This window comes from Entelurus aequoreus, linkage group LG01 (genome assembly GCF_033978785.1).
Source record: "Entelurus aequoreus isolate RoL-2023_Sb linkage group LG01, RoL_Eaeq_v1.1, whole genome shotgun sequence".
Classification (NCBI taxonomy): Eukaryota; Metazoa; Chordata; class Actinopteri; order Syngnathiformes; family Syngnathidae; genus Entelurus; species Entelurus aequoreus.
This window is the reverse complement of record NC_084731.1, coordinates 81,354,144-81,361,737: the sequence shown is the minus strand read 5'-3', so window position 1 is coordinate 81,361,737 and position 7,594 is coordinate 81,354,144. Positions and strand designations below refer to the sequence as shown.

The 7,594-nt window shown below is 38.0% G+C and overlaps 1 non-coding gene across 1 annotated transcript; it reads left to right on the top strand.

The window, feature by feature from the left end:
• Positions 1-1,508: 1,508 nt before the first annotated feature.
• On the top strand, positions 1,509-1,581 carry trnak-uuu (transfer RNA lysine (anticodon UUU)). Its single transcript has one exon. It is a non-coding gene; the product is annotated as a tRNA-Lys (tRNA).
• The last annotated feature ends 6,013 nt before the right edge of the window (positions 1,582-7,594 follow it).

Sequence of the window (7,594 nt, the reverse complement as noted above, 5' to 3'; positions counted from 1 at the left end):
TCGGTATCAGGGAGGTGTAGCATATTTTATAGACTAGGCTCAGTGCAAGTTGTTTAGAAAAAAACCTCATAGCCATAGCATACATAAACATGTGTGTGATAGGGAAACATCAAAGAACACAAAGGACATTGAAGACATTAAAAGAGCAGAGTTGATGCAACCAGCTGCCACTCCAGCAGTGCCACTTTTACACACAGCCACATAAGTAAAACAGAAAAAAATAAAAAATAATCAACCAATAATATACATTGTGCACACATGGCATTGACAGGCAACCACACAAAAACATCACTCAACACCCACACACACTGTGTGCCCACGCCATCGTCTGATGGGGTGGAGGTAGCACGGCCAGAGACAGGAGCAGACCCAACCAAAGCAAACAAGAGAGCCGACTCAACCCTCGGCCGCCCACCAACTCTCTGCCAGTGTCCAGTCCGCATTGATGAGCAAGGATGCGTCCAAAGAGACCGAGGCGTCCGATACACGCTCATTCAGCCAAGACACCGTGAAGCCCGTCCGTCCCCGTGCCCAGCGCCAGTCTCTTCATCCGCATCTCCTCTCCTCCAGTCTCTACAAATGGACTCCGGTTTGGCAGGCACCCATCAGCTGGTCCCCACGGCCAAAAGGCTCCCGGCAGGCAGATCCAGAAGCCCACAAAAAAGCACTGCAGAAGTCACGAAAGTGCCACCCTTTTGTCACACAGTCCCCAAAGGGTCCCGAACCAAAAGGCAAGCTAAAACCGCATGGAACCAAGAGGGAAACATCAGGAACACAAAAGGATGACACAAGATCACAGAGCTCCTGCCACCAGCAGCCACTACAGCGGCGCCATCTTGGAAAAAAAAAAAAGATTACATGTTATGAAAACCACAAGGAAGTGTTTTAAATCTAGAACCAAAAAAGTATGACCCTTTTTAAGTAACGGTTCAGGCACCGTTTAAGCACTAGCATAGTTTTCTCAAGTACCGTTTTGGTATGAGTATCGGTTAAAAACGTAAACGGTACCCATTCTTTATCAGGATACATTAAATGAACGACTAGTACTTTTAAAAGAACACAGTTCCTCTACACCAGCGATAAAAAAAAATGTCCATCTACACGAGTGGAGTTTAAAAAAAGATGTCTGTTCACATAAAAAGTAATTCACCAGCTGTTCGGCACATTTGTCCCAGCCAGAAAACAATAGCAGATGACTGGAACATAACACCTCTGCCCATCGATATAGAGATATCTTACATGTGCAATGACGTGTATATTATTTTTAAAATCTCACAGATGAGCACCTGCTGCAATCCTTCCTTAGAGTTTCAACAGCACAAAACCTTACCTCAAACATTAGTGACGGCCTTGTCAAGTATCCAGCTGAGACACAAGTGCATGCAAGATCTATACTGCACGACAAACAAAATGTCGACTGCTTCGTAACGTATACATGACATGATTGATAAACGTAATAGTGGAATATTGGGATGTATGGTATTCTGGGGTGTTAAAAAGAACACAGAGCCTGGATAGCTCAGTCGGTAGAGCATCAGACTTTTAATCTGAGGGTCCAGGGTTCAAGTCCCTGTTCAGGCGGTAAATATCATTATTTCCCGGGCGCGGCCACCGCTGCTGCCTACTGCTCTCCTCACCTCCCAGGGGGTGAACAAGGGGATGGGTCAAATGCAGAGGACAAATTTCACCACACCTAGTGTGTGTGTGACAATCATTGGAACTTTAACTTTAACATAATATATATTAGGGGTGTGGGAAAAAATGTATTCGAATTTGAATCGTGATTCTCACGTTGTGCGAATCGATTCTCATTTTTTTAAAATCGATATTTAGATATTTTTTTTTTGTGTGGATGTATTTTATTATTATTTTTTTAATTAATAAATCCAACAAAACAATACACAGCAATACCAAAACAATGCAATACAATTCCAAAACCAAACCCGACCCAGCAACACTCAGAACTGCAATAAACAGAGCAATTGAGAGGAGACAAACACGACACAGAACAAACCAAAAGTAGTGAAACAAAAATGAATATTATCAACAACAGTATCAATATTAGTTACAATTTCAACATAGCAGTGATTCAAAATCCTTCATTGACATTATCATTAGACATTTATAATAAAAAATCAAATAAAAATGAACAATAGTGTCACAGTGGCTTACACTTGCATCACATCTCATAAGCTTGACAACACACAGTGTCCAATATTTTCACAAAGATAAAATAAGTCATATTTTTGGTTCATTTAATAGTTAAAACAAATTTACATTATTGCAATCAGTTGATAAAACATTGTCCTTTACAATTATAAAAGCTTTTTACAAAAATCTACTACTCTGCTTGCATGTCAGCAGACTGGGGTAGATCCTGCTGAAATACTATGTATTGAATGAATAGAGAATCGTTTTGAATCGGGAAAAAAAAAATCGTTTTTGAATCGAGAATCGTGTTGAATTGAAAAAAAAATCAATTTTGAATCGAATTGTGACCGCAAGAATCGATATTGAATCGAATCGTGGGACACCCAAAGATTCACAGCCCTAATATACACCCAACCAAAGTGAAAACAAAACCGTGGATTTTGCAAACCGTTCAACCTTGGGCTGGGAATTGATCTGAATTTTCCGTTTCCGATTTCCATTCTGCTTAACGATTCATTTCCTTAATAGTTCTTTTAATTCTTATTTGGGAGAAAAAGGGAAGAAAGGGTGGATTAGCATAAACGTTGTTTAGTTTAGAGGTAACGAGACCTTACAAAGCCTACAAAGAGGTCTTCAGAAGTACATACGTAGCATAGAAGGAAAAACAATATGTTGTTGTAAATAAATATAAGACATTAAGGTAACACTTTAGTATGGGGAGCATATTCTAAGTAACAAAGACTTAATTTCGAGTTATTTGGACACTAGGGGAACATATAAGGGTTGAGGTTAGGGTTAGGGTTACTAATAAGCAATAATTCTGAGGTTATTGAGGGAAGACTCTTAGTTAATGGCTTACTGGTTGTATAATAAGGTCATGCAGAATACGGCATTAATAAGTACTTAATAATGACTAATTAAGAGCCAATATGTTACTAATTTGCATGTTAATAAGTAACTATTTTTTGGCATTTGCATGTTAATAAGCAACTAATTAATGGTAAATATTTTCCCCATACTAAAGTGTTACCGGAATTATTTTTATTCTGTAGAATGTAATCATGGGGGTTAAATCACCAAAATGATTCCCGGCGCGGCGCCGCTGCTGCCCACTGCTCCCCAAGGGGATGGGTCAAATGCAGAGGACAAATTTCACCACATCTAGTGTGTGTGTGACAATCATTGGTACTTTAATCTTAATCTTAATGTGCAAATTACACAAGAATGTAACATTGAGTAACATGCAATATTAACTTATTACATGCAAAGTGAGATATGTCAAGGCTTTATTGGTTATCATTTTGATGATTATGGCTTACAGTTTATGAAAACCTTGAATTGCAAATCTCAGAAATGTTTCAAAAACTGTAAGTCATGATGATCAGAATATCTCACTTTGCATGTAATGAGTTTACATTACAGGTTAGTTTCACATTTGAAGTTAATTGCTGACATGATTGGATTTTTACACCATATTCCAATGTTATAGGTTTCACCTGTATAATATAATGACTGAGTGAAAATCTGGTTGCAAGAAAACGTGCAACATTTCTCTGACTACAATTGAACATTCACCTATCAAAAATGCAAACTTTTCACCACAAACTGAGTCGATGCTCGGTGACATTCGTCTAGCGGCAGACGTGAACCGGGGCTGTCCGTCGCGGAGCCCGTCAGAATCCGTCTCTCGTCACGCTCATCTCAGTGAGAAGGCATTTGTTGTACATTGTTGGTCTTGCCTTCCTCGTCCGGACCGGAGGACGACTCGGTGGTGTGAATGGATCAAAGATGACGCCGGTGAGGAATCGTTTAACAAAAGCTTTTATTTGATCGAGCCAGCCCTCACAATTACGGGTGCTGCAGAAAATCTGGAGGAGATGTTAGCCAAATGAAAATCTCTGTCACTCTGCCAAGACAACTTTTCTTTAAACACCTTTTACATGAAGACACTTCCTCCGTGTTGTGCTAGTCTTGGGACCGGCAAGTCTGGACAAAGCCCAGTTGTTTGTACCAATGCCGACTTCTGACCCCTTATTACTAATCCTATATAGGTGGTGGCTCCTAACGGATGTTGCTCATGTGCTTTTACTCCCATGATAAAATACAAACCCCTCATTCTTCTAAGATTCCCAAGTTCTCTCAGGGTGAGCTGTGATTGATATCTGGAACAGAAGCTATTTAGGGAATATTTCATCGATGAGTTTTGGGACATGGGTTATATTAAATTAGGCCCAATCTAATGTAAAATGTACATGCTAAAATTTACAGACATGTTATACTTATTTTGAATTCAACAAATAATAGTGCTAATATGATAGGAGGTTTAAATTAGTACCTGTTGTATTTAGATTACGCGCTAACGTTACTCCTGCTGGGATTAGATAGAAGCGGTTAAAATATGACTTTCAGTTATCATTTTTGCATGTTGTGTATTCAAATGTTTCAGCATATTTCTAGCAGCCTTATAATCAGTGATGGGCAGTAACAAACTACATGTAGCTAAGCTCTGTAACTTAACTACATTTTCCAGTAGCTTGGCAGTATGGTAGCTTAGCTACTCTTTTTAAAGAGTCACTTTTCCTGTAGTTTAGCTACTTTTAGACCCATGTAGCAAGGTTGCTTGCATCAAAGTTAATAGCTACAAATAGAGAAAATCGACCCAAATACAGGCCCCAAAAATATATGAAAACCCACAATAATGCGTGTCCATGGCCGTATTTAGACAAATGTATGCGTTTAGAGAAAACAATGCCCAAAACCTTAGTATTTAGTTGTTTACTAGTTGTTTATCTAAAACCTCTTTTGCACAATCAGCCTTTTCATATAAAGCGATAAAGGAATGGAACGACCTCACAACAAACTTGAAAAGTTTAACAGATTACTCTTCATTCACAATTGAAGTTAAAAAGTGGCTTTAGAGCAATCAAAGCTGCTAACACGGTCACTGAGGTGGGCACTATGTTTGACATGACAATTTGATGTGTATTATATTTATGCACGAGAACATTTTGTTGTAAACTGTGAGGTGTGTCTGTTAAAATCATGTTTGTTTTTACAAATGACAGACGTGAACAAGAGCATGTATTGTCTGTGTTATGATGTAAAGGAGAGGTGTGGTTGTAATGTGTAAGTATGTGTCAATAAAAGGGCATTTTATGACTTTTCTTAAATTGATTACATGCTATAGTGTAATTTTATTGTTATAATTGTATTGCAAGTTTTTTGTATCTCTTTAATTTAGGTAACCAGGGACTGCAGATGGAAATTATCTATTTAGCTATAATCTGGTGCATAATTTATCTGTATTTGAGCTTAATATTTCTGTGCATTGTCCCTTCAAATAAAGACTGAACTAAACTACTCTGTAAACCAAAATCATAACTGCTCTCTCGTGGAACACATAAGGTGAGTTGAGTTCACGAAAAGTTTTACTGCACATAACCATTACCAACTGTTCCCAAAAAAACATACATGTCTTTGTTATTGTTTTTTTTTCAAGGTATGGATAAATGTTGTTTTTACTGTAGGTAGAGAAAATAATTAACATTATAGGGTTGGGTCAAATAAAAGGCAAACTACTTGAATACACACAGTGGGGTACGGAGTAGTTGTAGGGTGTCCCCAGCTAAATGACAGATAGTTAATAGTAATGGACCCTTATTGTGTCCATTTGTACACTCTCAGTTACATTAACATTGATATTACATTTATTATACATTATATCCCATTGATAGAAATGCCATTAAATGTAGCAAGCTACTTTTGCCGTGTAGCTTGTAGTGTAGCTACAACTGTGCGGCAAACACCAAATGTACCTTAGCTACATTTAATCGAGATTAACTTGTAGCATAGCTTACTACATTTTCCAAGGAGCTTCCCCATCACTGCTTATAATTATTACAAGTAGCGCTGTTGCAATCTTTTCTTGTAAAATGTAATCAACTTCAACACCGGCATTTTAAGATCTGACATCACTGTGCACGTTGCGTAATGATGTCATCCCCATCCGGAAGGATCGATAAGGGAACCGTTTGAAAAAACGATTCCAAGTAATTGATATACTGGGAACCGGTTCTGAAAGACAACCGGTTTCATTCCTAATTCCACCCCTATTCCGAATTAAAGTTGTTCGGTATACTGGTACTAATAAAGTTCCGCGATACTAATTGATTGAAATAGGTACTATACTGTCTTTGAAAAGTACCGGTACCGTTTTTTCATCTAAGTGCCGCTGTGTGGCGGTGACTACAGAGCCGAGGGGCATGATGTTGAGTGTGTCAAAACGCACACACACAAAGTGCATAGTAGAGTAGCACAGGGCAGACGTTCCCTTCAGGGTCGATGTTTTAATCGGATTAGCTCACTACACTTTAGCCGTTAACGGGTCTGCTAAACTCCGCTTTCAGATCAGAATGACAAGGCCGACGATTTGTGACAATCTGGTTGCTTTATTGTTAGTTTTGCAGGACACAACCAAACCCGTTCATCACTCTACCGCGCAGTGCATGCACTACCCCTCTCTCTCTCTTTACTCGCCCACTCACTCACTGACGTCACTCAGACAACACGTTGCCATTCTCTTAAATGTAGATACGTAGACGCGCACAGAGCTGCCTGAATTAATGCCAAACATTAGCTGAGTTAAAACTGCCCAATTAGCAGTCAACTAATGCAAGTGAAATGGCTATATTTTGTAACAAATTGCTACAATTTAACAAATGTATGTTTTACCTGTTAGATGGCTTATCTGTGTACATTTATCCATAGTTTTGTTTTAAGTACTTACTATTAATTGTATTTTTCTTAAAGCACAGACCAGGAGTGGCATCCATAAATCACGAAGCATTTAATAAAGCTTTTGGTAACACTTTAGTATGGGGAAAAAGTTCACCATTAATTAGTTGCTTATTAACATGCAAATTAGTAACATATTGGCTCTTAATTAGTCATTATTAAGTAGTTATTAATGCCTTATTCTGCATGGCCTTATTATACAACAACCCTAACCCTATCCCTAACCCCCTAATCCTAACCCTAACCCTCTAACCCTAACCCTAACCATATAACTCTAAATTAAGTCTTCGTTACTTACAATGTGTTCCCCTAGTGTCCAAATAACTTTGAATTAAGTTATAATATGTTACCCATACTAAAGTGTTACCAAGCTTTTTATTATGTTCTAATCTAACCCTGGATTATGGCAGACTAAATGTACGTTTGTAAAAAGGAAAATTGTAAATTGTTCTTTGAGTGGAACAAGAAAAACACAATGTGTTTAATGCCTTTTGATTTATATTTTAACCTTGGAAAATTGATATTTGAGTGCAATAGGAAACATATTTGTATTGTATTGTAAGATTTTCTGTTAAAATAAAGCCAATATTGACATTTTTTGTAGTTGCCTTTATTTTGAAAAGTATCGATATACATTTTGGTACCGGTG